Raw genomic sequence first — 10,629 nt, 5'->3', positions numbered from 1 at the left:
ATTTGTTGAGATTGATTATAACAACAAGGGAACTCACCTGGAAGAGATTACATTGTAATGACAACCTCTAATGTCATTCATGTATTTCAGCGCACAGTGGAAAACAATTAAGTTAACTGAGGTAATATGAGTTACCCCCCTTTAGCTGTAAGCCAAGTCCGGTGAACTTTGTCACAATTCACTCAACTTTCTGTCCTTTTTTTCCGCCTCTTACGACAAGCATAGTCGCCTTTTTATGGCAAGCATGGGTTGTTGAAGACCTATTCTACCCCGGATCTTCATGGGACTGTTAAATAGGGGACAGGTGTGGAGGAACAGCCGGCCATGGCAGTACAGCAATGGTATGCTTCCTGAAACAGTGTGTTACAACATGTGCAACATGTGGTCGGGCACTATCCTGCTGCAACGCGACGTTACGTCTATTTGTACACTGGGTAGAATATGAGCCATTTGTACAGTGGGTAGAATATGAGCTTTGTCGCCGCGGTAGCGTACGCCGTTCAATTTGCTATTAACAGATTTGAGTTGTGTTCTCCCACGACTGATTGTTGTATACTTGTCTTAGAACACAACCATATACTCGAGGTCTACGGATCACATATTGATCAGTGTCTGCAGTAAACGGCTCACACAAGCGACATGGCCCAGGCGTCGGCTACGAAATTCATGATATCCATGCAGTTGGAGCAGCATTGATTACCGGGATCTAAACCATGGCTCGTTTGTCTTTCCTGTGCATTAACTAACAGAAGTTGAAGTTAAACATCATTTGCAAATTATGTAATTGCTTTCAAACTTTATCATTTACCTTGATAGAACCCTTTCACAAAACACGCATGTTGATCAGTCATGTTCGTAATTTGAACCACTAGCTGTCTGGCCCAGATTTACAATTTACAACCCACATTGAAAATCCTGTTAGGGGCGCGTTAAAGTGCAAGTCTCGTGGGAAGGTACAACCAGTGCAGATTTGGCTAGGGCATAACATCGTTAATGCAAATATGGTATTTGAAATATCGTCATGGGCGCGTAAATATGGTTATTTTGCACTTTAGTTCTGACTATCAATTTAAAGACTAAAACGAAAACACATGGAGACTTTATATATACAGGCTCCATACCAGGTCTCTGTAAGGTGAGATGTTCTCCAAAAATTTACAAGCTTCGTCGCACAAGAAGCTCGCCCTCCGATTAAGGGCATGGTCGTTTGCACTCGTTTCGTGGCAAGTAACCTCAACACAGCAACTTTTTAGAATTAAATACTTTAGGGCATACCTAATCACAGAAGCTTGACCTAAATAAAATTTGAAAAACGAAAAGAGACGATGATAAGAAATGACAGGCTAAATCGTACCCCAAACGAAAACATCCGTCACTGGGGTACAAACGGGTTCCTCATGTTTTTGATAATTGGAACGATCGGCCCGCGTCCAGTCTGCCTGCTTCCGCCTCGTATTTATTAATCGCATTACGGGTCTTTTTCAGTCTGCTCATCCGTTCGATCGCCACAACTTATGCCTTATTAGTAAGGTTCATTCGCAGGAACAGAACAGAACAGAACAGAAGTTTATTACTCATGAATCACGTATTGTGATATAGAGCATACAATATACATATTTATATTTACAGACGTGTATCAGTGTGCATAAACATAAAGTTATTACAAACATAGTATATACAGTAATTGAATTATTACTTAAAAAGTTGTAAACCATCCTTTAAGTATTTCGCCAGCTTTATAACAAGAGGTTTGTAGGAGCAAACCATGAGCTGGTTAAATTTTTCAATAGTGGGATACTTACAATAATAACTCGGGAGATATTTATTTCTTAATTCATGAAGTGATGGACATTGTAGAAGAAAGTGGAATTCGTCTCCAATATAACTGTTGCATAATGTACAGAATCTGTGATCTTTATTAACATTGAACCATCTTCCCTTTTCAATTGGTAATCTGTGGTTAGCTGTTCTAAATTTGACTATCCACGTCGCTAAGTTGTATGGTAATGATAATAAATATTCCTCAAGGCGAGGATTATCTTTGAACATTGTGTAGTATTTACCCTTGGAGGATAAGGTCGCAGATTCATTCCATTTTTGATAAAAGTTATCTAACAATATGGCTTTAGTATTTGCCTTTAACCAAATTAAACTGGGGAAGGACTGGGTGTCCCAAATCCAATTCAAACCAACCTTATACAAAATATCTCTTACTGTTGTTAACCATCCAAAATGTATATTATTTGTGGAATTAATATGAAAAAGAAGTCGATACATTCTACTGGACAGTTTTTCAGAATTTAATATGATCTTTCCCCAAAATGCAATCATTCTGACTTTTATTTGAATTTCTAGAGGATACCTTCCAAGCTCACCATAAACCATGTAGTCAGGCGTGGATTGCTTTAATCTTAAGATAAATTTGCAAAAGTTTAAGTGAACACGTTCTATGATTGTTACACTCTCATATCCCCAAATTTCAGCTGCATATAGAAGAATCGGTTGTACTAACTGGTCGAAGAGTTTAAGTTGACAATCAATTGGAATATCCAGCAATCGTGTCTTTCTGAAGATAGCGTACATTGCTTTTGAAGCTTGGTCTGATAATGTCTTCATCGCTTTACTAAATCTACCAGTGTTACTAAAAATTATACCAAGATACGAAAATTCTTTCACAATATCTAACAGACTTTGTTGAAAATAAAATTGTAAATTTCTCGTATTGTGGCGTTTGGAAAAGACTATTACTTTTGTTTTTGAAATATTTACCTTTAGTTTCCATAATTCACAATACTCTTCAAAAGCATTAAGTGCTCTTTGCAATTCACATGCTGATTCAGCAAGCAATACTGTGTCATCAGCATATAACAAAATAAAGAGCTTTACATATAAACTTAACTGCAAATCGAATTTTTCGCTGACGTATTTTAAACCGGATACATCTTTATTTTCAAGGAACGTTTCTAGATCATTTAAGAAAAGGGCAAACAAGAAAGGTGACAAGTTTTCACCCTGTCTCACGCCAATCTTACAAAAAAATAAAGAAGAGTTATTTCCTTCCAGGGAAACATATGATTTTATACCTTGATACATATTATATATGACATTAAAACACTTCCCACCAAGATTTGAGTTTAACATTTTGAACCAAAGACTGTTTCTATCAATAGTATCAAAGGCTTTACTAAAATCAATAAAAGCACAGTATAATTTCTTGTTCTGGTTTAAGTACAGTTCAATTAAGAGTTTTAATACAAAAATATTGTCAAGAGTTGAGTATTTCTTCCTGAAGCCGGCTTGGTTTTCCTTTATAAGATTGATTGAGTCCGAGAAAGCTTGGAGGCGATCGGAGATTATTGAGGTGAATAACTTGCCGAGGCAGCTTACTATCGTTATGCCCCTATAGTTACCAGGGTCGCTTGGGTCACCTTTGTTTTTATATATGGGCTTTATTTCACCAATTAACCACCTGTCGGGAACAAAGCCGGTGTCCAGGATTACATTAAACAGCTTAGTATAGACATGTAACATTTTGTCTACAGACGCTTTGATATACTCATTGTATACACAATCTAATCCACTGGCCTTATTGTTTTTCAGCTTGTTAACAGCAGAGCGTACTTCGTCCTCGGTTATTTGGACATCTAATTGTGCATGAATTAGTGAAGTGTCAATATAATTTACATTGTCATCATTAGGAACATCATTCAAGTTCTTAAAATGTTCATATAAACTGTTCAGATCAATACATTTGTTACGACACCACGTCGTAATATAATCAATATAATGTTGGAGTACCCACACGTACACTGGATCCCCGGAGAGGATACATACCCCCCTCAGGCGGAATAGTATACCTAGTTCTCATCATTCGCAAATCGTTGTGTTCCTAACGATCTGGATTTACTTGGATTTACTTGATTCACTCATATACCTGGATAATTACCTCATAACAAAGGGATTCGAATCGGACACCCAAGCCGACCGGCTGGCCGCCATTTTCGAACCGGCACCCCCCGAGCGCTACCCCCAGGACTCGCCAACTGGCCTAGATAAGTTCACCTACCATTTCCCTTATCCCTGTAAATACCTTACCTTTACTCAGATCAACCCCATTTTTTGTATTACCATTCCATGTGCCATTTCCATTATTATATGTCATGTAAATACCTGTATATAACTATCCTGTGTATCACCAATACCACTGTATACCCAATACCCCTCCCTCCTACCATCATGGACCCGTCCTACTCACCAAACATGGAGATCACCTCCCCCCTACTCCCCACATCCATCTTTTCCACCCCGGACCCCATTGAATTTCCCGGGCTACCAAAATCACACAACTTAAACATTATCCCGCCCAACTTTGGCCTGGATTTTGAGATCATCTCCCCCTCCCGAGCAGGCTCAATACCCCCCATCTCCCCTCTCCCCCCACAGGCTAAAAACAACAAAAGGAGTAAAATCTCCCCAGCTGAACTACAACTCAGCCCAAAAAAAACCTGCGACCTACCTACCCCCCCCCCCCCGCAAAACACCCAACCTAACCCTACTCCCAAACTTCTGCTACTGGCTTTCCATGCCATCTCAACTACCCCACTTAACGAAACATTTTCTCCCAACAAATTTGCTGTGTGCCTAAAGAAATCAAAAATCAACTTTAAATACATAAACGCCTGCGGCCGCGGGTTCAAAATCACCTTCTCAGACCAGGTCTCCCTAAACCAAGCAATCCGCTCCCCCATCATTGATGGACTTAACATTAATTGGCAGGTGCCAAAATGGCAGACCGAAATCCAGGGTGTCATCTACCTAGATTCTAGAGACACCCCAGACGACATCCAAGAATTCATATCACTAGCAAACCACTCAGCCAACCAGCCCCAACCCCAAATCACTAACTTTAAAGCAATAAACAATCGCAAAAACTCCCAGGGTCGTCCTATAAGCAAACTGTATTCCTAACGTTTAAGGCCACCACTCTTCCTACCCACATCACCTTCGGGGCCCTTAACTACAAGGTTCACCCCCCTCCGCAACCTCCCCCTTCCCCCCCCCCCAATGCATTTATTGCCACGCCTTCGAACATAAATCCTCTGACTGCAAGAAATCCCCCCTCTGCCCTAAATGCGGCTCCGAAAACCACGGCATCCAAGAATGCTCATGGTTTCCATACTGCGTCAACTGCAATGCTGAAGGTCATACTGCTAATCAAAACACTTGCCCCACAAAACAGAAATATATTCTTAAACTTAACAAAAATCTTAAACAATCAGACTTACCTAAACCTGCCGAAATTCCACTTATGCAGTACTACCCGGACGACCCTGAGGACTCCCCATTCCCCTACTCCGAACATTCCCTTAACTCCACCATCAACTCAATCGCCCCCCCCCCCCCTCCAGCCACCCCCCCCCACACCTAACCAAACTACCCTGTTAAAACAACGGCGAACCAAACCCAACCAACCAAGTCGACCCCGGATCAACAACCAAATCACTACCCAAGCCACTATCCACTACCCGGCCCCACCCCTACTCAGGTCCCCCCACCCCCCCAGCCCCCCCAAATGCCACCCCCTCCCCCCACCCCCAACCCAGGCCCTCATCCTCCCCCCCCTTCCTCCTCCCCCTCCAATCACCCCCAAACCCCCCTCACCCCTCACTAGACCCACCAACCCTACCCCCCCTTTCCTCCGCCCAAATACCCCCAGTAAATCCCATCATCACCCCCACCTCCAACCAACAACCCAATGTCCCCCACTACATCACTAAACACCGTAAACATTACCTCTCCACCAAACTCCAAGAACTTAAAAAAGCCCCCTCCACCAACATCACCCCCCAAAAACTTCACTCGCACACTAGCAAACTTGTAGAATTCCTCATAGCTGCTATCCTACTTAAACAACCCACCATTAAAAAACTCCACACATTAGCCACTAAATGCAACCTCTACCAGAAATCGTTCGCAACCCTCCAGACCACCTATCTTAAAATCAAACGCTAACACTCCCGACACACTAACCTGGTCCACTAACAAACCCCCCCTAGTCTAGCCCCCTTTCTCTCAACCCAAAACAGTAATGTCCTTTATCCAATGGAATTGTAACGGTCTCCGGCCCAACGGACATGAACTTAAAGCATTTATTATTAACCAGAAAATACAGCCCGATATCATTGCCCTTCAGGAAACTCTTCTCTCCCCTAGACACTCCTTCACCATCCCTGGTTTCCAATTCCTACGTAAAGATAGGCCCAAACCCCAAAATAAACCCGGCCCTCCCCATGGGGGGTTGGGCCTCTTCATCGCTGATTCCCTACACTATAAAACCATTCCTATCCCTACTCCCAATCTTGAAACCCTTGCCATCGACACCACCATTAACAACATCAAGATCAGAATCATTAACGTCTACCACACCAAAACCCAACCCTTCAACCAAGAAGACCTTAATGTCCTAAGTAATCACCTTTCCACTAATACACTAATACTAGGAGATTTTAATGCCCACCACCCCCTCTGGGGAACTAAAAAATTCACTGATAAGTACGGCACACTAATAACTGAATGGCTCAATAATACTAACCTTATCTCACTTAACAACAACCAGCCCACTAGATACCCCACGCACCAACACCAATCCCCCACGGCAGTAGACATCTCCATCACCACCAACAAACTTTCCAGACTGGTCAACTGGGATGTACACGAAGACACTTGGGGCAGTGACCACGCCCCCATCAAGATCTCCTTTAATCACCCCCTCTCCACTACTAACACCCCCACTCAACCGGACCCCAACAACCCTACCCGTACTATCTTTAACTACAAAAAAGCCGACTGGCAATTATTCAACAAACTATGCAAACAGACAGATACAAACCTAATATATAACAATGACATAGACATCTTTAACGACAACTTCACCAACACTCTATTTAACATCTCTACCAAAGCCATCCCCACCAGCTCATTTACTCATACCCATCCCACAACCCCCTGGTGGACTGCTGACACCCAAAATCTTAGATCAAAAAGAAAAAGAGCACTAAATAAAAGTAAACGCGATAAATCCAAAATTCAAGAGTTCCTAGACCTTAGACACCAAACACAACAAGCCATAAAATCGGCTAGAAAACAACATTGGGAAAAATTCTGTTCTACACTCAAAATCTCTAAAGACAACTCTAGCATTGTTTGGAATAAGCTTAAGGCAATTAAAGGGGTCAGAAAAAAAACCCATAATCCAAATTTCGAAAACATCAACAAAAAAGATAAAGCAAATCTCCTAGCTAACCATTTCGCAAAATTCAGCAGTTCCTCCAACTACCCCCCCCCCCCCCATTTCCAAAATCGCATTAGACAACAAACCCCCTTTATAAAGCACCCCGACCTTGCTCATCTCCCCCTAAACAAAACCATAAATATTCACGAACTTAAATACGCCCTCCAAAACAAAAAAACAGCTTCAGCCCCCGGCCCAGACAACATAAGTTACATCATCCTTAACAAAATACCACCCAACATGCAAAACAGTCTCCTTCAACTTATAAATAAAACATGGTCAACAGGCACCACACCCAAAACCTGGAAACTCGCCCAAGTTATACCAGTCCTGAAGCCAGGGAAACCCCAAAACGACCCCGACTCCTTCAGACCCATCTCCCTCACTTCATATATCTGTAAAATCATGGAATTCATTATCAACAATAGACTTAAAAAACCATATCTCCAAAACCCAGCTCATAAACACGGACCAGAGCGGCTTCACTCACAATAGACAAACCCTAGATCACATACTACACCTAGAACATGACGTTAAAATAGCCCAAGCAAACAAACAATATACCATGGCCATATTTATAGATTTTAGCAAAGCTTTCAACATGGTTTGGCACGATGGCCTACTACAAAAAATTCAAAATTCCGACATCAACGGCAGGATCCTTAACTACATTCACTCATTTCTTAAAGACAGAACAATAACGGTAAAATCGCATAACACTCTCTCTGACCCACACCCACTAGAAAATGGAACCCCCCAAGGCAGCATAATCTCACCTACACTATTCAACTTCATGATTGATGACATTTTCCCTAACTACTTCAAAAAAGAAAAAATCACTACAGCCAAGTTTGCAGACGACATCTCCTTCTGGGCCACTTCCAAATCCATTAGCACTTTAAAATCCAAAGTGCAGTCTGCACTTGATAAAATACAAGAATGGGCGTCCAAATGGGGGTTCCAAATAAACACCAAAAAAACTATAGGCATTCTATTAAAAAAAAACCATATGCAAAATTACTCACCAAAAGTCTATCTCAATAACGATCCAATCTCATTTGAAAACAAAGCAAAATTCCTAGGCATCATATTCGACCAACATCTGACATGGGGTCCCCATATTTCAAATCTGGTCGCCTCTTGCGAAAAGACTTAAATTTAATGAGATCAATCAAAGGTAATAACAGGGGATCTGACAAGCAAACACTGCTAAGCATATACAAAACACTAATACAACCAAAAAATAGACTACGCCGCTCCGGTCCTTAGCGGCATCTCAACTAATAACTACAACAAACTTAAATCCATCCAGTACAAAGCCCTTAGAATCGCTACTGGCACCAGGACTGGTACCCCCCATATTACTCTCTTACTCATGACCAACACTCTCCCCATCTCACATAGGATAAGCAAAACTATACTCAATTACTGGGCCGGGGCCCAATACAACCCCATCTACAAAACTATCAAATATAAATACGCCAATATCAACAAACCCACAGCACATAAATTCAAACAACACCCCAACCTAGCACCATACATGCATCACCTAAACCATCTTATACTAACTTACAAACTCAACACCATCACCCACTCACCCCCTACCACCCAATATATCCTTGACCTCCCCATCCCTGAAGTAGACGTATCCCTTCACTCACTCATCCACTCCCAACCAGCGCTCTCCAAACCCGAAAAAACAAAACTAGCACTCACACATATCAACACGGACTGGCCCACACACACCCACATCTACACCGACGCTTCACAAAACAACAACCAGGTATCAGGAATAGGCATCCACATAGACCAATCCCCCCCAATCTCCACTAACTTCTACATCTTAACCACTCCAATAACAATACAGCTGAATTACTAGCCATACTCACTGCCATCCACTCCACTAAAACGATTAACAAAAATAACTTCCTTATCATCTCCGACTCCCTCAGTGCACTCACTCAGATTAAAAATAAACAATCTAAAACCAGGCCCGACCTTATTAACAACATAATCCACCTTACCCACGAACTAGCTACAACCAACAAACACATACAATTTCTATGGTCCCCGGGACACTCAAACATTCCGGGTAACCAATCTGCACACTTATTGGCAAAAAACGGCACTACAAAGTCATCCCTCCAAATAAACTTCCATACATCTAAAGCCGAAATTAAAACTTTAATTAAAAAATCTATTAGACTTAGAAACCACAACCAACTCCTTACGCTATCAAATTCCCAGTGGATAAAAACCCTATACGCACAACCCAACATCAAAAGTCGAAGTTATAGCCCCTATCCACTTATGGATCAGATCCTTACCAGAATCACCAGTGGAACTTACAATCTCAACTATAACCTCTTCAGACAAAATCGGCACCCGGACGGGAACTGCCCTCACTGCAAAACACCCGAGGACCTAAACCACATCATAAACAAATGTCCCACATACTCAATCCAACGTTCCCAACTCTACAACTCAATCCCCGCACCCCTCCACACCAACTTATACAAACTCTTCTCCCCACTCAATACCCAACCCACATTCCACGCTATCGCCACCTTTATCACAAACAGTCACCTAACAGATCGTTTCTAAAAAGTTCTATACTACAATCCTATCACAAACCGACTATCACTCCCCAACCCAAACAAATCTAAAACAGGATCGAAATCCCAACTTCCCCATACCCAGTCACCTCTCCGACGTCCGCGCCCCCAACAAACCAACTCTGCACAATCACCCCTCCGACGTCCGCGCCCAGCTCGCCAATCAAAACACTTAAAATCGTCACCCACAGCCCACGGCCGCAGGCCCCTAATCACCACCCCCCAGCTACTATATCTCACGCATTGCTAATTACCCTCCCCCGGTCAACACAACCCCCCCCCCCCCCCCCCCTTACTGCATAATAAATACCTAATAGGCACTGCATCTGCCTACAACCCTACCCTATACTCTAAAAACCTAACCACTCTCCAGGCGGGACAGACCGCATATCCACAACACCAATCACTTCACCGAGGTCCGCGCCTGTAAACAGTCTTAACACATGTACCTCACTCCTCCGACGTCCGCGCCCAGCTAGCCAATCAAAACTCTCCCCTAGCCTGTCTCTCACCTAGCCAACGTCTCCCGACACCCCACGCCCGCCTTCCAGCCCATACTCCCTTACCCCTGGCCCATACTCCCCTACCCCCCCCCCCCCCCCCCTTTCCTCTCCCACCCTTAACATAGGTTCCCCCTTTTTCTTTCTATTACTCTAATATTAACAACTAGTAGCTTAACTACTAGCACCCCTACCTAATTCTCTAGCCAGGGTCTACCGTCAT

The sequence above is a fragment of the Haliotis cracherodii genome, unplaced genomic scaffold (genome assembly GCF_022045235.1).
Source record: "Haliotis cracherodii isolate W230 unplaced genomic scaffold, xgHalCrac1.p SCAF_2, whole genome shotgun sequence".
NCBI lineage: Eukaryota > Metazoa > Mollusca > Gastropoda > Lepetellida > Haliotidae > Haliotis > Haliotis cracherodii.
Note: the sequence above shows the minus strand (reverse complement) of the source record.